We start from the raw sequence: 23,201 nt of genomic DNA on the forward strand, positions 1-23,201 counted from the left end.
TGGAGAAGCAACTTTATTAGAGTTTTCAAGAATAAATGGGTGAAGGAAGGGTTCCATGGGTAACATCAGCAAATTTAAATAATTTAGTGGATATAAGGGCTACCAATATTTGGCTAGTACCCAGACTTGAAGTGGTTGGGAATCTAGTGTCCCAATCATGCAGAGGTAGCCTGATAAAAGATCATTAAGAATTTAAATTCAGTATTGCTCAGTTTGTAATTGAAAACGATGTTGACAGAGAGTACTTGACTTGACTCTTGGGAGTGCAAACTGTCCCCAAAGCACTGCTTCTAAGACAGCAAGGATTCCAATGTCAACGTATCAGAATACAGAAAATAAGGCATAATTAACAGGCTAGGTTGTCTACAAAACTTGTTAGATGTTTCCTATCTATAGGAAGAGAGATGAGTTCCCACCATGGCTCTGAGGAATTCTATATGTACCTTTCAAAGGCATTTGTCCAACTTTGAATTCCTCCACTTTTGAAGGCATTTTACTGACTAGGTAAATCCTTAATACATTTTAGTTACAAACATTGTATTTTTGTGCTATGATCACGTGACAAAAGATTACTTACTATAGTTGATGACCTAACAGGGAAAGAAATTAGATTACAAATTCCTAGTAAGGTTCGTCTGAGGTATGAAACCACAGCTGAAACACAGCTGTCTTTTTAAACAGTATTTCTTTTATTTTTGAAATTATTATATTATTACATCAATTACTTTCTCCACTCTACCTTTAAAGCATTCCATATAACCCTCCTTATTCTTGTTCAAACCTATAGGCTCTTTTTTCATTAGTTGTTGTTACAATATATATGTATAAACGTATATATACATATTCCTAAATACCTAACTATAGCCTACTTGAATTAGAAGAAAACCAAGCTAGAAACACTGTCACAGTCTATTGCTACCAAGGAATTGGTATCTACAGAATATCAGTCATGGAATGGAGTATTCTAGAAGCTATGACCTCATTACTGACTGATGCATATTAGGAAAGGGATCTCTATTTTTGATTTGTTTTTTTTAAACTTAGCTATAAAAATTGCAAATTACAAAAAAATCACACAGAAAAATAAACAAGACCCAAAGTCTATACATGTCAGTGAACATCTATACAGTTAGAACAGTTATTATGAAGCTGTGGAGCTTCATACTGAATTTTACACCTTTACCAGTAAATATATTTAATGCACTTTTCCACCACCAAAATCAAAACAAAAAGTCCATGATAGAAGTAGAAAAGCAATTAGCTTCATATCTTCTTTCACAACTCATTTCCACCACCTACATTCACTCCTTCTTCATCATTTAAAACGTAGTCTTTCTTGTTCTTTTTTCTTCAGGTTCTACTGAACCCATGATATATTTGTTTGCATACATACGTATATTATAGGCTATGCTCCACATGTGAGCAAGAACATATGAGTTCTTTTTTCCTGAACCTATGGAGTATTCTGGAGGCTATGATCTCACTATTGTTTTACCCTTTCTAATCAGAAAATGGAATATTTTCAAAATTTGTTTTAAAAACTATTTTAAATTTATTTTTAACATTTCACATAGTATACATTTGTTTTCATTGTATTCACCTCCATTAACCTCTCATCCCTGCTAATTACCTTATTCTCAATCAGTCCTTCTACTTTCGTGTCATTTATTTATTTTTGTGCCGTAACCCACTGTGTTTAATTAGGGTGCCTTGTATGTGGAGCATGAGTGAGTTACCACAGAAACAAAAACACTACTCATCCCTAAGCAACCATTAACTCTTCAAGGAGTGGCCAGTCCTTTTGAGGCCCTTTTGTATAGACTTTGGGTCTTGTTTATTTTTCTGTGTGATTTTTTTTTGTAATTTGCATTTTTTTATAGATAAGTTTTAAAAAAAAAACAAATCAAAAATAGAGATCCCGTTCCTAATATGCATCAGTCAGTAATGAGGTTATAGCTTCTAGAATACTCCATTCTATGACTGACGTTCTGTAGATACCAATTCCTTGGTAGCAATAGACTGTGACAGTGTTTCTAGCTTGGTTTTCTTCAAATTCAAGTTTCTCAGAAAAGTCTAAAAAGAAATATGTGGCTATTACAGTAAAAATCTATAACCACTAGTTCTACAGTATCTTATGGTTTGCTCCTACGATAAAAAGAGCAACACAACTTCACATTCAAACAACAGGGTTCATCAGGTTGTACTTGAACATGAATACGTTGCTCTAATTTCCTGACGTCATTCAGGAGATCATATGACGCAGTGGTTCTCAACCTCTGCTAAAGCCATAACACTTTAATTCAGTTCCCCATGTTGTGGTGACCCCCAACCATAAAATTATTTTTGTTACCATATCATAACTGTACTTTTTCTACTATTATGAATCATAATGTAGATATTTGTGTTTCACAATGATTTTGGCAATCTCTGTGAAAGGGTCATTTGACCCTCAGACAGGTTGCAACCTACAGTTTGAGAACCACTGATTGAAGCACTCTACCCAAAGCAGCAGGGCTGCTTATATGACCCGTCAGCTTAAAGCATCTAGATCAAGAAGAAGAGCAAACTGACTTTGTGGACTTATGGTTTTAGGTCTTAATGTTAGCTTCAAAGTCAAGTGAGTTTTTGAGGTGATGTGTAAAATTGGAAAAGAAGAGCAAAAGAGAATGGAGTCCATTATAAGCAATTAAAGAGGTAGATGGTAACTGCTTAATGTCTTAGTACTCCCTCTCACTGTTATGGAAGATATGTGCCTGTCTGATCTTACTGTTGTCACTAATATCATGACTTGCCATGAGGTCCAAATGAGGAGCAGAAGGAGGGAGAACATGAAAAAGGAAATCAGGACCGCGAGGGATGCGTTCACCCACTGATACAAGGGGACGGATCGAATGAGAGCTCACCAAGGCCAGCTGGACTGGGACTGAACGAGCATGTGATCAAACCGGATTCTCTGAATGTGGCTGACATGGGGGCTGACTGAGAAGCCATTCACAATGGCACTGGGTCTTGTTTTGTCTGCATGGACTGGCTTTTTGGGATCCTGGTCTGTTTGAATGCTCACCTTCCTGGACCTGGAGGGAGGGGGGAGGAACTTGAACTTCCCACAGAGCAGGAAACCCTGACTGCTCTTTGGACTGGAGAGGGAGGAGGAGAGGGAGTGGGGGGAGGAGGAGAGGGAGTGAGGGGGGGAGGGAGTGGGAGGAATGGGAGAGTATGGGGAGGAGGGGAGGAAGTGAAAATTTTTATAAACAAACAAATAAATTAATTAATTAATTATAAAAAAAGAAAGAAAAAGAGAAGAGACCATAGGAAATGTTTAAAGAGAATGCATTAAAGAATTGGTATTGTTTTCTCTAGAAGCACTTCTTGATGTTTTTTTTTTTTCATCAACTATAACACAGAAAACTCTTAAATTCTATGCCATTTCCTGTAATTCTCTGTTAGGTGAGTATTTTTAGCTTGTTCCCAAATAAGTCATCTGCGTGATCATGAAAAAAAATGCATTATGATAGGTGAAGTCAAGGTTATGGCACTGGAGTAATAACTGTAGTAACTGGAGTAATGCTGTTGAGAGTTATCTCAGTATTTTTATAGTATCTAAGGTTAAAGGTCAGGACTCTTCATTTAGATATGCCAATTATAACACAAGTATAAAGAAGGACAAGAGGTCATTGACTGTGCATTGATAACCGAGTTCAAAGTCTTTGCCAATAGACTTGATTTATGGTGCGGTGTCATCCTTGTATAAGGTTCTTACTTAGGAAGCAAAGATGTACATGCTTTAGAGAAAATTACTTGAATGATACACTATATGTCCCTAAGAAATATGACATCTCAAAACTTTAACGCAGAACTCACAATAATGTAGTATTTGGTAAATTACATAATAGACAAAACCATGATATGTTATCTTTATTGCTAAGTTTAAATTTTCAGTATGAAATATTTCAAACAGAGAGATGGATCCCCACGTTCCCACAATTCTGATTTAAAAATCATCAACCAGTTGCCAGCTCTCTCCTGTCTCTACCCTTCTCTACACTGGAAGCAAAACTCAGGTGTCATATGATCTCATCTGGTAATATTTCATGTGTATGACTGAAAATTTTGTTCATATAACTACAATATTTATACATTAAACACATAGGGTGCTGGAAAGATGTCTCATTGGATAAAAGCATGTACCTGAACTTTCTTCCTAGTGACCACACTGGGTGACTCACAGCTGTCTGAAACTTTAGTTTCAGAAATCCAACACCTTCATCAAGCCTCTGTGGAGATCTACACTCAAATGCACACACATATACCCACAAAGGAATACAATAATTAAAAATGAAATAAATTTCTAAAACATTTAGGTTATAGTATTTTGACATTAAAATGATACCTAAACAATAATAATTTGTATTGTCAGATATGATATAGTTTAGTTTTTACCTTTTCAATATGTGATAATTATAAAATATTTATTTTTCTAATTGTTTCCTTGAGTCTGGATCCAATAGAATTCACTTTGTAATGCATTGCTTTATTTCTTACATTTCTGTTAACTAGTAAGTACTTTACCCCTATTTTTTTCCCTTCTCAACTTAATTACTAAGGAAAGTAAGTTGTTTGCATTGTGGTCTGGACTTTGCCATTGAATTGTCTATAGTCATTTGGAAAGCTCCAAGTCTGGATTAATAAGTAATCCACCTCTTTAAATTGGCAGTGAATCTGAATGCCTGTGCCAAATCAGGACTCTTCACTCCTCCACCCACAACAGAAAACTCACAGCTGAGGTTGTTATAGCATCAAGAGGCACATGATGTCCAAATGACCCTCTCTGTGTATACAGTCATTGAGTCATGCCTACTTCAGGAATTCATTGAGAACTGAATGATCACTCTTTGCTCCTATTGTTTCTTGTTCATCTTATAATGTAAACTTCCTATACCAGAAGAAATGTTTTTCTACCAATGAATTTAATAGTAAAGGTGTCATAAATGATACACTCTTATATAGATATGAATAATTTGCATTGGTATGGATTTTAAGGTCAATCTTGTTATATGTATATGTATTTACGATCTTGATTAAGGTATTATGATTGTGTAGTAAATTTCAAAATGTAATGTATAATTAGGAAATATAGGTTGTTAATGGATAATCATCAATAATCAAGCTTGTAGTCATGTTAGTTAGATTTTCTAGATATATAGAGATATATTTCAGTTAGATAGGCATTCTTCATATCTTTCAAAGACTACAGAATATGGCATTTAATATTTTAATAACTTAGGGTTTTTCATGACAATGAGACACGCCTGCTCCTGGCAGCACCAGCTACTTCAAGAGCAAGATGGACATTGAAGAGACTCCTTATGGAGTTTGATAACCATTTGGGCAAGAAACTGCTCTTGCCTGGACTGATGCATAAACCGGACACAAAGAACCCACAGGGAGAGAACTGCTGAGCTTGCCTAAAGGTGAGATGGTCTTTCAGGGTTTCTGATTCATGAAAGAGTCTGCGAGACATTCTGCAGGACATAGCAGATAGTGACTGAACTGCCTTTGAAATTTCCTGCTTCATGGAAATGTCTGCTGGAAACTATGGGCCTGTAGGCTGAAGATGGATGCCACAATGGTACAGAGGAACTCTGGGTGACTGTACAGGCAGCGAGATATCTCTGTCATTTCTAGAGTTTGGAAGTTGCTTATTTCTTGTTTACTTAGGTAATATTATATCCTTCTGGAGTCTTTGATGGAGTTGAAGAATGGATAGTTACAGTTTTCCTTAGTTATGATAAAAGATAATATATATATAAATATTGTAACTGTAATTCTTGCTTGATAACTGTTTTGTTATATATAATTTTACTATGTTAAAGTGAAAGCCTTCCTTTTTTGTTTAAACAGAAAAAGGGGAAATGACGTAGGTGGGTCTTCTTTCAATGTGTTGGTTTCATTGGTTAATTAGTAAAGAAACTGCTTGGCCTGATAGGTCAAAACATAGGTGGGTGGAGTAGACACAAGAGAATGCTGGGAAGAAGGCAATGAGGCAGACGCCATAATTCCCCTTCCCGAGATGGATGCTGGCTAGACTCATGCGGGTAAGCCACGAAATCGTGGTGGCATACAGATTATTAGATATGGGTTAGTCACGATGTGAGAGTTAGCCAATAAGAGGCTGGAGCTAATGGGCCAGGCAGTGGTTACATGAATAGAGTTTCTGTGTAATTATTCTGGGACTAAGCTAGCCATGAGGAAGCTGGGTGGGATGAAAAACAGGCCTGCTCGCCTCATCACTACAACACTCCTTGTTTTAATTACTAATTTCCATCTGTTGCAAATTAAGAGACTTTTAGTTTTCAACTACTTTAAAGGTTCATATTTATATTAAAATTGGGTGTTTTTAAAGCAGTGTAGAGTGCTGAGTTGTTGCTTTATGTACCATCTCTTAAAGTGTACAATTCTTCATTGACTGCATAGAGAATGTGCAGCTTTGCCAGTAGTCTACAAAATTACACATAAATGACCTTTGCCCTTTATTCAGTAGGCCTATTTGTTTGATCTGAGTGATTTATTTTATTTTTATATAATAATAATTTTTTCCATTTTTGAGATTAATATATTATATACAAACAATATTGTTAGCTTTCTGTGGATACCCAGGCCTAATCCAGGAGCGCGCTTTCCTGAACCAGGGCCACGAGAATGGACGACTGTCCTAAGGGTTTAAGCAGACAAAGACACAAGAGACCTGTTCGCTTGCCAGAGAGTAAAAAAGCCGCTGTTTATTAAACTCAGGTCGGGTATATATACCAGGAGGCAAGAGGGTTCGAAAGGGCATGGCCCCCTCCCATCAGGAGCAGTAGAATAGATTGATACATTCCCAGAGCCTCAGGCAGGGTCAGCTATGGGAGAGGCAGGCGTGGGAGGCGTGTAGGGCCCCCAGCTGCAACCTTGTTTACAGGTGAAATTACCATAACAAAAACAGCCTTGTTCTTTCTAAGCTACCCTCAAGCCAGTGCTAGCGCAGAATCTCCAGGGGCCAGAGGTCAAACAGTCCTGCGAAATGCCAAGGAAGAAAAGGGAAAAAGACCTGGGTACCTACACAATATGATATATATATATATATATATATATATATATATATATATATATATATATACATACATAAACATATTAGGTATGTATACCAAAATCTATGAGCACAACCAATTCAGTCCATATACTATTACTATATGTATGTAATCTCATGACTGACTATTGGATAGCCAACTGGGAGGCTCTCCTCTGAGAAAGACCACTTCTCCTGTTCTCTGCATTTCCTAGTTTCCCTTGTTTTTTATCTAGAGTTGAGGTTCATATTAACATGTCTCTTGGTGTCCCAGTTGTTCAGGTCTTGTTTAGGTGTCCATGTTGATGTGACTTCATGGAGATGATCTCTCTGGTTTTCCCGGGAGACACAAGTCCACAGCAAACTTCCTGTTCTTCTGTCTCTTGAAATCTCTGTGTTTGTGATGATTCCTGAACCTTAGGTGGAGGAACCAGGCTGTAGGTGTGTCACTTGGCACTAGGCACAATGCTATCTCTAATTCTCTGCAGTTTTGATCATGTGGTTTTCTGTAATGGTCACCAGCTGTTACAAAGATAAGATTCCTTGATAATGGGTACGAGTAGTTTTATGAGCATGTTAAGCCTTTATTGTTAATTTCAGTATTAATTGTGGTTAATAGATGTTTGTTTATTGATCTTACTTAGCTGATTTTTTTCAGTCCATTATAACACTTTTCTAAAATGTTCCTGGAGCTTCCTTTGACTTTTATTTTCATGGCACTGAAAATGCAATCTGAGAACTGAATTCTATAAATCAGTAAGGAAATAGCCACTATAACTTTTTAAATTTTAAGATAAATTAAATATAATAGAACTATTTTTAGGTATGTGTATATTTGGTGCCCATCCACTAATGTGTGATTTACATTTTCAAACTTCTCCAAATCAATAAAAAGTAAGCAAAGATGAAAACAAACAGACCAGATATTCCAGAAAGTAGCGTTTTTGTACAGTGTATTTTATTTTGGTTAATAGTTGGTCATTCCAAGGTGATGGACCTATAACAAAATTGAAAGTTTCCTTACAGGGCGTTAAAAAATGAGAGAAATGCTTCTTTTTTCCTATAAAAGAATATGTGGTGATCTTTTTTTTAACTTGTTCATCTTAAAGTGGAAACATGAAGAAAGGTTGTGGCCAAGAGGAAGAATCCCTGTACAGAGGCAGTGCGATTCTGTGGGACCATTCCTGCCTCTTCACTGGCTCCCGGGTTACCAAGGGCATGCTGCTCTGAATCCTCCTGCTTGGTTCAGTCTGCGACATTTCTGAATGTAGTTTAGTGGGTCACAGAGGAAAACATCTTTCCATCTACAGCTTTGAGGAGAAGCTGTTGTTTACCCATTCCATGTTGCTGACCTGTTATATTGCCAGTGCTCATGGATTAATGTCATGCCTGCTGTAACCTCTTGTTCTCTGTCCTAAAAGTTCTGCTCCTACTCCCACCACCTTTCTGGCAGAATGGCTATAACCTGGAAGAAAACCAACCAAATCTTCTTCCTTTCTAGTTTACTTAAAATCCCCTGCCCAAATTTCTTCTGTGAAGCTCTATTCTGGGTTCCTTCTCATCGAATGCCACATCCAAGTCCTTTACCTTTGTAACAAGCTAATGCCATCCCACTGTGAGTGTTCTTCTACAAGGGAGAATTGGCCTCCAAACAGGATCATATCCTCATCCCTAACACTAGTGCACCTGGTACCAACACATGGCAGAGGGGAATGAAGACTGAAGATGGAAATAATGTACCTAATCAGCTTACCTTAAAGCAAAAATATTTTTCTGGGTTATCCAATTGAGCTAGGTGGCATCAAAAGTGGCCCTAAAATGAAAATAGGTATGTAGGGGATGGACAGATGGCTCTGTGGATAGTGGTATCTGCTGCCAAGTCTGCTAAACTGAGTTCAAACCCTGGGACTCACACAGTAAAAAAAACAGTGATCCCTTAAGTTGTCTCCTGACTCCCCACTTGCTGCACACACACACACACACACACACACACACACACACACACACAGAGCAATAAACAGAAAAGGCAGATTCTTCCTCAGGAACCCCAGAAGAGACACAAAATCTAACAATTTGGTTTTAGCTTAGTTTTAACTTGATTTTATCTTAGCTGGGCTTCTATGGAACTATAAGAAAATACATTCGTGCCTGATATGTCACTGACATTGCAGACTGTAACAATTTGTCATTGTATCTACAGGAAATCCAACACACTTTCCTCATTTTTCCTCATAAGGATCTGTGTAGTTGGAGGCAATTAGAGGAGTCGGTTAGCTTGCACCTGGCTTCAAGCGTCTGCTCTGTTGGTTTGGCTTCATGACCTTGGGAAGTTAGAGAAACTTCTCATACCCCACTTTCCCTGGACCTTCCATTGCACACAGTGATCTCCTTTTGAATATTTATCACAATTATGATTGCATAACTGTTGGGAGCCACCTGGAGGCACAGGTGGTCCTGCAGTTTGGAGGTAGCCACGTGGGGCTGAGCAACCCTGCCTGCACCCTTGCCTGCACATGCTCAGACCAGCAGAATGGCATTAACCAATCAGGACAGCGTTCAAGCTGCTCCACCGTTTAAAAGCAGATGCCTCGGGACCCTACTTCCTCTCTCTAAGCTTTCTCTCGTCCCTGCTCTATCGTCCCTTCCCCCAATTTTCCTCAAGGGAATGCTCCAAATAAAGATGTGACCAGAGAAGGAATTCTCGTTTTTGGTGGGGTTCATTCCTGCTGGACAGGATGGCGCCCCGCAACTGGTGCTCGAAACCCCGGACGCTGAGGGACCCTGACAACTACGCCGGGGGACCCTGAGAAAGCCCGGGAGAAAAAGCCAAGATCAGACACCAGCACAGAGAGCCTTGAATTTCAGAACTCTGAGAACATGGAGCGGTGAGTGACGTCGGTTGAAATCCCCAGAAAGGGGAGGAAAAGAAATGTAAAAAGGAATTTCAAAGGATAGGCCTAAATAGAAAAGAAAATACAAAATACAAAAAAAAAAAAAAAAAATCAAAGTTAAGGTATCTGAAAGAAGGTACAGAAAGCAACAGGGAAGAAAAATCCCTTAAGTTCAGTGCAGGAGGAATGTGAACAGCAGCAAAAAGGCGAGGTAACTAAGGCGGGACTATGAGGACGAAGGGGTACGGGAGACCACGGCTTCCGCTCCCTCTCTGTCCACCTGCGTACTCGCTGTTAGAGACTGGAGGCAACAGTCTCGTAGGGAGGCGAGCTTGATCACTGCCTTCCCTGTTCTTAAAGAGCCACAGAGTTTCTGAGGTGATTTTCGCCTAATTTTGATAAGAGAGCTCAGTCTCTGGCTCTCACGTACAAAAAACTTTAATTTTTGACTGAGAAAGACAAGCTGCTTGATCGTGCTGAGAGTGCTGGCGGCAGCCGGCCCGCCTTTGAGCGGTAATGCCTGATTAGAAACACGGAAGTGGGCCAGGCACGGTGGTGCACACCTGTAATCCCAGCTACTCAGGAGGGAGACGCAAAATTGCACTCTCCAGTGCTAGCTCGTTCGGGAGGCGTGGCCATGCTAACCAGTTGCTGGCGGGAAATTTGCTGGAGTCCGCAGAGGCCTGCGAATAGCCAGGTCGCGGGCGGGCTAAAGTCCGTGTGACATCAGAGGCCTTCTGGCGGGGCTATGGTTTTTGGAGGACTTTTTCAGCACCTGAGCGGACTCGCCTGACTGAGGCGGAAGCTGCGTGGTGAGCAGCGGCGCCATAGAAAGCAGAGAGGAGCTGAACCGGCTCTGCGGAAAAACTGTGTTTCCATAGCATCATGGGCGGGCGGAGATGAGTTCCCAGAGAACGGGGCTCTGCGCGCGGGCGGACCGGGCAGGAGAAGCCCCCCCACGGGTGGGCGGATGCCCCCCTCGCCGGAGCTTGGCGGTGCGAATTCAATGCCTGAGGTGAGGCTGAGGTACAGTTCGCAGTTACGGGATAACCGGCGAGCCCGCCCACGGCCCGGGGCGGAGCCATGCCTTCGGGCCATGCGGAGCGCGCCATAATGGGCTTCAGAGGCGGAGCTGTGGCAGCCGCCGCCTCCGCTGCTGCCGCCCTCAGTCAAGGTCGCCAAGAATTTAGTCAGATAAAAACATTTGTCGCCAAAAATTCAGTCAGATAAAAACATTTATCCCCCCAAACATCGCCCCTTTGTCAGCAGGAAGTAGCCAGATGATCTACGTCCATTCTCCCTCAAAGAACTGGTCCTAATTATCATAATAAAGGCGCGTCAACCTGGTTATCATTACCTATTGCCCCTGGCAACGGGTGAAATAAAAAATGCTACCTAGAGGTTTTTTCCATCTGAATAGGGGAGCTGGAGAGATGGCTCAGAGGTTAGGAGCACTGACTGCTCTTCCAAAGGTCCTAAGTTCAATTCCCAGTGACAACTGCTTTGGTTTTTAAACAATAGAGGGGGACTACACTACCAGTGACAGCTTCCCCCAGAGAAAGGATTTCTCTTGCATTCTTTACACTTAATTTTTAATTCAAAATTTTGCTGGTACAGGCAAACAAGATTTGCTTTTTGAAACAGAGACCTGCAAATCTCTAAGTTCAAAACCAGCCTACTTCCAGTACTGATTGTGCTGAATTTTTACACTGAGAGTTTTTAGTACTCTTAAATGTTAATTTGGGAGGAGAGTTTTGTTTATGTTTTTCTAGGAATGCTGACATACATCTGGATGCCAGCGAGACTGACAAGAGAGATAAAGAAGATGACTCAGTGGATGCTGAGTGTCCTGCTGTGGAAGATTCGTGCGGAGACAGCAGAGATGACCTTCTGGGCGGTGCCAAGAGCAGCTGTTTCACACCATCGACTTGAGCAACACCCTGTGCAACCTCTTATCTCTTACTCTACTTTGCCTTTTCCTTCCTTAGGAATGGGTGGGAGCAGAGATATCCTTGGCATGCTGCGTCTAGGTGGGGACCAGATTGGAAAATAGTTTTGCCTTATTGCTCTTAAAGACAATAATTAGGGGGAGATGTTGGGAGCCACCTGGAGGCACAGGTGGTCCTGCAGTTTGGAGGTAGCCACGTGGGGCTGAGCAACCCTGCCTGCACCCTTGCCTGCACATGCTCAGACCAGCAGAATGGCATTAACCAATCAGGACAGCGTTCAAGCTGCTCCACCGTTTAAAAGCAGATGCCTCGGGACCCTACTTCCTCTCTCTAAGCTTTCTCTCGTCCCTGCTCTATCGTCCCTTCCCCCAATTTTCCTCAAGGGAATGCTCCAAATAAAGATGTGACCAGAGAAGGAATTCTCGTTTTTGGTGGGGTTCATTCCTGCTGGACAGGATGGCGCCCCGCACATAACCAATTGAGTGCTTAATTAAACCTATGTCTTTCATTTAAGTAATTGCCTCCCGGGGAGAAAGAGCTCTGCCAACCTTGCCAACTACTTGTCTCCCTAGTATTAAACTACATTAAAAATCATTTGTCAGCCAAATGGATTTGAGTAAATTCTCCATTTTAGTTGTAGGATAGACAATAAAATATGAGTGTATTCAGAAGTAGTAAAGCGTTACTTCCCCAGTATCAAGGACCTGGGTACTCAAGAGATTTCTGAACCTCCTGTTCTCAACCTCCATTCTCTGTTCTCTTGTTTACTGTGTTGTTTCCTTGGTTTTCCTGATAAGGAGGACTTATTTTCTGAGTTGCTGTATCCAGAACTACAGGTAATGAGCTGTTAGGGCATCTATACTGTGGCAGAGTCCCCAGAGGTCCAGAGTTGGTTACTCGCAGTAAAGAAAATAAAAATTTTATGCCAAAAGCTCTATGGATTTAATGCTGGCTGGAAAAAGACCTCCTTTTAATTTACAGTAAGAATTATGTTAGGAGGCTTGATTGCTTTTTTTCAATATGGATCCCTTTGTTGGGCAAGAAAAATATTTTCTTTAGGTACAAAATTTAGGGAACAAGGATTATAGTAATGTATAACTATAGAATAAATGTAAAAGGTAATTTTATAATCAAATAGCACTCAAACTCATGAGTCTTGATTTTATGATGCATCTAGAATTGATATGCTGTGTACAGTGATCTAGTAGGAATAATTTATTTTATCATATAAAGAATTATACCAATCAAGACTAATCCCAAACTGAAGATGACTGTACACCTATAATCTCAGCATTTAGGAAGGTGAGGCAGGAAAACTGCAAGTTTCAAGCCAGCCTGGGCTACATAATTCCAGGACAGCCCATGCTACAAACCCCAGGACCCTAAAAGAAATCAAGTTTCACCCTGCAGACCTTGTTTGCACATCTAAATCCCATTTCTTCTCAATCAGCAAATGCTTTACAAGTATTTTCCAAGATGCTCTGTCCCAAACAGATCCCACGAAGCTCTTAACACACAACCTGAGATTATAAGGATTTGGAAACGAGTTTATAAAATGTACACTTGGCTTTTGAAATTCTGTCCTTAAAATAGACTTAATCTTCAAGAAACTGCAAATTTCCACCAGGGAACTTCAAGTTCCATAGAAGCATTTTGTTTTCATTCTGCTGGACCCTAACCTCTTATAAAGGTCTGTACAGCAATCAACTATGTAAGAACATGTCAGCATCCTTGCTAAGAAAATTGCATGCACTGTCACTTTTGGAGCTTATTATCTTATCTCCGTAGTGCAAAGTCCTGACTTATGAAATAATTATCTTCCTCGTCCTCAGATTTATTAAATATCAACAAAGAATTCAAAACAACAATACTAGGAACGTCTGCATGCATAAGGCCCTAAACATCAGATGCAATTTTCAAATAATATTTTGTGTATTTGGGTTCATTTAGTTTCCATGTTTTCTACTCAAATGTCAGTCATACTTTCACTGAGCAACCACCGAGTTTGGGCTGTCTTTTAATTAAATGCTTCGTTAATCACACAGGACTGTTCTGGTTATGTAGCTGAATTGAATTCTTAGTTCAAACTATCAGAATAAAATCATTAAGTTCCAGATTACTCACGACAATTAAAATAGACAAAAGGTGTGGACCTTCCTGTAAATATTGCTATTAGGTCTTCATCTAACTCTTCAGCTTGCATACTACTTCAGCCAGCGTTTGCAAAGTTCAAGACCATTCTTACCTCTGGCATCCTGGAAGCGGGAAAGAGATTCACAGGTGAAGAGTTTTCTTTCTGCTTTCTGCATAGGCTCCCTGAAGTAAATAAGCTACTAAAAATTGGGAGTAAGTATACATATTCTTTTGAAAATGCTATCACCCTTATTTTTATTTTAGTTTAGTTTTATTTGAGACAGGGTCTTACTCTGTAACCCTAGCTGTGCTCAAACTCACAAAGATCTGCCTGCCTATACCTCCCAAGGGCAGGGTTTATCTAAAAATGAGAATTTTATAACTCAGTGTGTTTACTTCTTTCTTTGTGTGTGTATTTGCTTCTACAAAATTATAATAAAATGGATATGCAATCTTTTGTGTATAAATAATGAATACTTATATATATACATGAGTATATACATAAATGAATAATCACGTATTTATGCAAACATGTTTATATAAATATAAACAAATAAAATTCTGATAAAATTGATCTATAATATTTCATACATATGTATATAGCAATTCTCTAAAATCACAATGAAACACCTAAAGTTGAATAACTTTTGAAAGAAAAGAGTTTTTTAAATAATATTTTCTATATATTATTTGAAAACTTCGTACATTTACAATGCATTTTGATTATGTGGATATATTCCTCCCTCCCTCCCCCGACATCATCAGAACAGTGACTCTCTCTGCTCAGCAGTCACCCATGACATTAGCACCTCTGCCAAAGGTGAGGCCTGGGAAGTCTTGTCCCCAAGGATATTAGATTTTCATTGGCTTGGTCTAGCACAGGTCGTGTGCAGGTAACCACAGCCACTACAAGCTGATGATTGCAGCAGTCACATCACGTCTGGAAACCAATATTCCCCAGCTTTCTTCCCTGTCCCCAGCTATCACATGTTTTCCTGCCTCCTCCTACAATATTTCTTTGGCCTTAGATGGGAGTAGGTTAATATAGATGGCTCACCTACAACTGAGCACTCAGTGTTATTTATGCTAGGTGCATCAGCCAGCTATAGGTTTCTGCAATAGCTACTACCCACTGAAAAGAGAAGCTTTGCTTACCGGAGTTGAAAGCAACACAAAATCAAGTGGAGAAACATCAATATTTAGAGGCCAAATTGAAAGCGTGATGATTTAGAAAAGCAACCAATGTACATGCATCTCTAGGACTCACAATCTCCCCAGTCGAGTGCTGTTGGCCAGGTTTACAGTGTCAGGCATGAAATCTGTCCTATGGAACTATGGAACAGAAGAGGAAAATGTGTTTGGTTAATCTCTTTTTCTATTTTTTTTATTTTATATTATTTATTTATATCAATTACTTTACTTTGTTTTTTTAAAAAGAAAACAAACTATCATTTTTCATTTTATATACTAATCTTAGTTCCCACTCCTTCCCCTCTCCCATTCCTTCCACCTTCCCCTCCACCTCCTATCCACTTCTCAGAGAGGGTAAGGCTCATTGCTTTGGGGAAGGTCCAAGGCCCTCCCTACTATATCTAGGCTGAGCAAAGTATCCATCCAAAGAGAATGGGTTCCCAAAAAGCCAGTACATGCAGTAGGCACAAATGCTGGTGCCACTGCCAGTGACTCCCACAGTCTGCCCCAGCCATGCAACTGTCACCCACATTCAGAGGGACTAGTTTGGCTTCTCTGTCTGGCTAGAGTTGGTGTGTTTAAAAGTCACCACAGAACTTTCATCCAGCAACTAACAGAAACAGAGGCAGAGACCCACAGTGGAGCACTGGGCTGGGCTCCCAAAGTCCCGCTGAAGAGTGGGAGGAGTGAGAATATGAGCAACGAGGTCAAGACCATGACAGGGACATGTTGACTGAGGAGTTTCTGTCCTGTCCCATTCTCACAGTTGTTAAGTCCCAAAGATATCACACAGAGGTCTACATTAGCTATAAACTGATTGGCCTAGTAGTTCAGACTTCCTATTAACCCTTATAACTTATATTAGCCCATTATTCTTGTCTATGTTAGCCACATGGCCTGGTACCTTATTTGGAGAGGCAGTCATATCTTGCTTCTTCTGTGGCTGGGTCAGAACTGCACACTAGGACTTCCTTCTTCCCAGAATTCTTCTGTTCTCATTGACCCACCTCTACTTCCTGTCTAGTTGTCCCACCTATACTTCTTACCTGGCTAATGACCAATCAGTGTTTATTTAAAATATAATTGACAGAATATAGACCATTGTCCCACATCAGGGACACCCACTGAAACAGTCTACCTGAGCTTGGTTAACCTCTTAAGCATCACACCACTATTTCACCTGCAGGCACCTTAGCAGGCAGGTCAATGCTATAGTATGCAAGACCCAGTGCTGGATAAAACCTTTGTTGTCTTTGTTTCTTACCCGACTTCCTGCATAGCCCCTTCTGACACTGAGTAAGCTAGGCATCAGGAATAGGGTTTCCTGATCCACCAAAGCTTACTTTAGCTACATCCTGCATTCCAAGTGAGTGGGTGTCTTCAGCAACTGGCCTTTACCATCTAGTTGGTGGACAACAAAAAGCAATGGAAATAGCCTATGTTGTTTTGGAAAGAAAAGAGGTTTGTTGTAGCCACAGTTCTGGAGAAAGAATCTAGACCTGTCTGGCATGGGAGGTTTTTCTGTCTATGTTGCTTTTATCAGTTAATGAATAAAGAAACTGCCTTGGTCTATGACAGGGCAAAAGAGCAGAACTAGGTAACTAAAGTGAATGCTGGGAAAAAGGAGGCGTGTTCAGAGAGAAGCAATGGAGCTACTTGAGACAGATGCTGGTAACTTTGGCCGGTAAGCCACAGCTATGTGATATTATATAGATTAATAAGAATGGGTTAGACTAGTAACCCATTCCTACTAATGGGAAAGAAGCTAAAACTAATGGGCCAAGCAGTAAAAAATCATTTTACCTTAAATTAGAAAGAGAAAATTAACAATAGTTAAAACAAAAATATTTTCTTTTCCTCTTCAAAGTTATTTTTCTCTTAAATTTACTCATATTTATTTGCCTTGAAAAACTGAGAGGCTGTCAATTTATCAGGTCTTTTTTTTAACAATTCTTAATCATGAAAATTTTCACTGCTTCCAACTTGTAGAATTACTTATTTCTTGTATATATAATTATTTATTTTATACTCTAATGGTTTCTGATAAATGTGAAAAGCTATTTTGGTATATACAGTGAAGAATTCAATTTTAACTTTTCTATGAAAAACAATTTATTTTATTTATTGGTATGAGTATGTGAGTATGTGCTTTTGTGTATGAGTATCCACAGAACCCCAAAGATGGCCTTGGACCCTTGGAGCTGGAGTCACAAGTTGTTGTAAGTCACCTAAAATGTGTGCTGGCAATCAAACTCGGGTCTTCTGAAAGACAACAAGCACTCTTAGCAAACTCTTTGGCCCCAAGTGATCGAAGTCTGTTATCCGGAACCTGTGAAAACTGAAAGTCAATATATGAAGCTGTGGTTCACCTGTTCTTTGTGGACTTTCTCGGGCCTGTTTGTGACTCTGTCTTTTCCATGAAGGTAGTGACAGTTTCTGAACTTCAACGTTTCTGATTCGCAGCCTGCTTTAATATCTTGAATCCCTTGTTAATTATATTTTATTCATGTTTCAGTCTTGTGTTACCATTTTACTTTGCTTATGGCTTCTTCTTGGTGTCATACAATCATCACTATCCTATAGGAGGCTTCTGTTTTCTTTTCTCATCTTAAAGAATGGGAAAATACTGTTTGCTGCCATCCAGTGCAATGTAAGAGGGATTTCAATATGAAAATAGGAATTGCCACAATCCCCTTTATTACTGTATAGGGAATTCTGTTCCTGTAACTTGATTATCTCTCCCTAGGACGTAGATGTCTCTTTGCTATCAAACAAACCCTCTCTCTATTACTTATTTTCAATTATTCTTTCTAATGCTGTTTTTGGTATCAGAAATGATGAGAAATTGAGTGCTTTTCCCCTTGGAGAATATAAGTTGTTCCTATCTTGCAAGCTGAGACCTATATGCTCCAAATCAATAATCAAAGTTTCTTCCATCATTCCCCAAGATTTGAAGAAAAATTAGAAAGTTGTAAATAAACGTGGTACCAGATGTACTCCAGCAAATGATAGCTCTTGGAATAGCATCTGAAATGACAATGTGTAGTCGCTTGGAATTCAAAAATGAAAATGTCTCTGTGCCTTGCTTCATTACTGAAGGGAATCAGCCTTACACTCCAAGCAATTGCCTGTTCCCACCAGCTGACAATGAAATGAATACTCCGTAGGAGCTGAGATGATTGTGGCATTAAACTTAGCAGTCGCTCCATGATCCAGCAAGACTGCTACTGAATCTCAACTAAATCAGTTCTCAGAAGAGTCTGTGTAGAACTTGTTCATCATTTAAAGTCTGGAGGGGAAAAATTGAGTGAAAGCAAATGAGTTAGGGGAGACATTATCAGCACAGAGACAGCATAGGGATCCTTTTCAGACCAGGCTGAGAAACCAACAGAAACAGCCAGACAGCTCGAGGAGTTCCAACATCATCTGTGAAATCTGAGACTGTTTTATTATCATCATCAGTCACAATCCCAATGATAATAATTGTGATCTAGTGTTAAATGAACACACAATACTACACTAGCTATAGCATTGGCCATAGAAAGAAAAGAAAAATGCAAGCTCCCTGTCTGGTAAGGTTGGTGTTTAAGTCACCCAGAGTATGACCACAACAGGCTCATGGAGGGCATTAAGAGGTGGTGTCTGACAAAGGGAAAGCAGCTGAACAAATCATGCTGTTAGGTAGAGGTTGTAATTTTTAGTGCCCTTATCTAATCTTTTTCTTGGAAGCGATAAGCGAAATATCAATCTCAGAGTCTAAGAATAGAGTCAGATAAGGGGAATATTAATATACATGCATAGTGCTTTCTTTATGTGGTATCTCACTTAATAGTCAAACCATGCAGTCGGTGAGATACTATAACTTCTGTTCTATGAGTGAGGTATTGGAGAAGTTAAAGAAAATATCGAAATGCCAGGTGACCAGTAAGGAGAGCACACAGCTGTAGCCCAAAGGCAGAGGTCATGGATGTCCTTGAGCCTCAGCTGGACAAGGTGCAGAAATGAAAGAAGTTCAAGGATGTGTTCTTCTCACAGATGACCTCATGTGTATTGCTGAGGCATCACTCTTTCATCTCAATAAAATTAGATAGCAAGAACATTGGTTATTGCACTTGAACATATAATGGGAAGTACTGGTTCATAGTTTTTACTCCTATATATGTATGAATAGGACCAGAAATATGCCAGGGATCTGATACTAGAATACACATAAAAATTTGACTTGACAAGTTTGACTGTAGCTTTTGGATCTAGAGGCTGTAGAATCTAGAATTTCAAACTGTCTGGGAAGTATGAAAAAACATATTGTCTTCATTTTATGTGCTGTGTCTATCAAATTTAGCCTCTGTGCACACTGGTGTATTTATAAGTCATGCCAAACTCCACTTAATTTTAAGAGAATTGTATCTTAAATGTCACTGTCTTGTCTGTATCTTATTACTTTTGTCCAGCATATATTTGCAAAGAGAAAGTCTTCATAGTTAAGTAAGTTTTCTGAAAGCAGAATAACACAGTGACATACAAGGTCAGAATGTTTTAAATTAATGTGACAATAAATTTACAAGTATACCCTACATATTTTAAATGTGCTAACTGCAATGATATTTTCTTGCTTGTTTTGGCAACTAGTGAAAAATTTCAACATTCCAGTATGTTTTACATTTCTCTATTTTTACCAGATATATTAATTCTTGGGCATTTTAGTTCTCATGTATTTTGAAGTCTTATTTAATATATCTAAATTTGAAATAAGGTAAGTGAATTCTTTTAAAAAGTGTTGTTCATCTTCAATTCTATACTTTTTAAGTTAATTTTTTTCTTTGAATGACACTTAAATAAATTTACTTGTGTTTAGTTAGTGTGGTGGTTTGAAAGAAAATGGTCCGCAAAGGGAATGGCACTATTAGGAGGTGTAGCCTTGCTGGAGGAAGCGTGTCACTGTTGGGGTGGGCTTTGAGATCACTTTTGTTTATGTTTCCCTCAGTGTGACTTTCAGTCGACTTCCGGTTGCCTCTGAGACAAGGTATAGGAGTCTCAGCTCCAGCACCACATCTGCCTGCATACTGCCATGCTCCCTTCCATGATGATAATGGACTGAACCTCTAAACTGTAAGAGAGCCCCCAGTTAAATGTTTCCTTTATAAGAGTAGCTGTTGTCATGGCATTTCCTCATAACAATGAAAACTTGAAGACAATAACACATATTTTATCCTTTAACTTCTATGTTTTTTACATGATATTAATACACCTATTTCAAGTTTTGTTTGGTTAGGCAATCTGGTGACTATCTTGAAATAAGATTTCATTACACAGCCTAGGCTGCCTGTGAATTCAACGTAGGCTATTCTTAAACTTGCAACAATCCTCCGGTCTCAGCCTTCTAGTACTGAGATCACGGGTATGTTACCACACTCAAGTAGGCATAGCCTTTCCTATTTTTGGTTTTCATGGGTACTACAATTTACATCTGTAATGTTCCCCAAATATCATGTGTAAAGGGTGAACCCCAGCTTGGAGATACTTGGAGGTAATGAAGACTTGAAGTGGTACCCTATGAGAAATGCTCAGGCCATTACGAATGCTCTCAATGGGCAGATTGGGATGGCTGCTCCGTCCCCTCCCTCTCATTGCTCCCTCACTCATAATAAGGAAAGTGATTTTGCTCTACTGTGTTCTCCTTCTGTGATACTATTTTGCAAGCTCAAAACAATGGTGGATAGACAAGGAGCTAAAACATCTTCACTTGTGAATCCAAACGAACTTTTTGCTCTTTGACATTATCTCTATAGGCATTTGCTACAATAACATAAAGCTGACTAAGATGTTGGATCTTCCTATTTTAGATAAGTCTTGATCCTATAATCAGGCTTTTCTGTATGGATTCTTGACATTTTAGTGGTTCTTGGTATTTAGAAAGCAATGTATGAAGGATTTTTTTTAGGACCCAGAATGCGTAGGATTTTTAGTACAGTGACGTGGCTCTGTATACTGCTGTATTGATGGATACATCTCATACACTTATCCAAACCATTATGTTGTACACAACTAAGGGTGAACTCTGACATAAACTTTGGTGATTATAAGACATCAGCTTATCACATGCACTGCTGATATCTGAGGCCCAGGAGGCATGTAAAATGTCTGTAAAGATGGTCCTTAAACAATGGTTTAATTACAGTTTTTCTATACCATGAAAGTAATACACATTTTCGCTGCTTCATTTTCACTGTCAGCTAGATGGAAGTGGAAATCATCAAGGAGAGACATCTCTGAGAGCATCATTAAGAGTGTTTCCAAAGAATTTTAACGGAGAAGGAGCAAATAGCAAACATTCAAAGTAAATCAGACTTAAAATGTTTTTGATCTTCTGACCTGAGACTGCATATGGTATTTCATGGTATTGGAGAAGGGCAGTGAGTCAAGTTTCCAGTTGACCACATGACCATGAAGAGGAAGTCACAGTGTTCTCTGTGTGTTAAGCTGTGGTGTTCATCAGGTTAAGTGTTCCAAAGTGATTTTTATTGAAACAGTATTTTCATGCACTCTATTTTAATCATATTTCCCTCACTCAATTTCTCTCAAATCTTTCCCACTTCTCTAGCCACCTAACACTATGTTCTTTTTCTTGGGACTCTTAAAACAGACACACACACACACACACACACACACACACACACACACCAACAAAAGCACAATTGACTAACAGACAGCTTCTTCGGATGTCACTACATTATAAGCTGAGTATACCTGCATATCTCAATCAACGAATTCAGAAACAACATCTTCTGTAAAAATAAAACTTGTTTTGTAAAACAACACAGTAGGGGTGTTCATTACAACTGGAAAATGATCACCCTTTCTAGACCCTTAGGAGGCACAGCAGAGGAATTGCAAACATTGTCACATTTCTATCTTCATATCTTCCCTGGCTCTATCTCTACCAGGGCATTTTCTTATCTTTTCTCATATGTACTCAGTTGATAAGTGCAATAAAATTATACTGTGTACTAACCATCATACTATTGAAGAATTACAAGTAACACAGGACTATTGGTCTCTCAGAGCCTCTGCTATAGATGTCTTAGCCGTGATAAGTTTCATTTGCTCTAGTTTTGTTTTGAGACAGGGTTTCTCTGTGCAGCCTTAGATGCCCTAGAACTCACTCTGTAGACCAGGCTAGCCTTGAATTCAGACATCTGCTTTCTTCGCTTGAGGTGTTCCCCACCTGATGATTCTTTTAATATCACTGAAAGGTAATCTTCAGAAATTCATGGTCTCTATCCTCAAATCTGAAAAAGCACTGTTCCTTAAAATACTAATTGTGTAACACTGCAATTAATCTGTATCTTTAAATTATTTATGAATATGCAAGTCTATTGTATTTGTTTGAGTAAAATTTTTTTCTTAGTGCCTACAAAGGAACAACTCAGATCTTAATTAAGGGTTTATTTCCTTCCTTCTAGAATGATAAAATGTAACTCTAAAATATTTAGAAAATATTGTAATTTTTAAAGTTGAAAAAAATGTGTGATTAGCAGTTGAAACAGAAATTGGGGGGATCTCTCTCTCTCTCTCTCTCTTTTGCTTATATCTATATCTTTATCTATTCCTGTAAAGTAATTAAAAAATTAATACAATATTCTAAAAGAATGGTAGAAAGTTCATAGCAATCCTTCTAAAAGATAAATACTCACTAGGACCCCGTCTGGATCAAGGTATGCAGAACACTGGACAGCCTCTGGCAATTCACATTAAAGACATAATATTGTAATTTTTATGCTCCACTTTTTATGTTTGAGATTTTTTCCACCAATTACAAAACTTATGCTGAATGTTTGTTTAGTTATTTTCTATATTTAAAATCAGATAAAATGTTATAAAAATTAAGTTTAATTTGATCATTTCATTGGCCTTTATATTCCACAGGGGTTC

At 39.1% G+C, this 23,201-nt stretch overlaps 1 long non-coding RNA gene across 1 annotated transcript; it reads left to right on the forward strand.

The window, feature by feature from the left end:
- Positions 1–16,896: 16,896 nt before the first annotated feature.
- LOC146889700 (uncharacterized) lies at positions 16,897–23,046 on the forward strand. Its single transcript, XR_015736672.1, has 4 exons — positions 16,897–16,953; positions 17,432–17,488; positions 20,254–20,378; positions 21,503–23,046. It is a non-coding gene; the product is annotated as an uncharacterized LOC146889700 (long non-coding RNA).
- Positions 23,047–23,201: the final 155 nt, after the last annotated feature.

This window comes from Myodes glareolus, chromosome 25 (genome assembly GCF_982192425.1).
Source record: "Myodes glareolus chromosome 25, mMyoGla1.1, whole genome shotgun sequence".
Lineage (NCBI taxonomy): Eukaryota > Metazoa > Chordata > Mammalia > Rodentia > Cricetidae > Myodes > Myodes glareolus.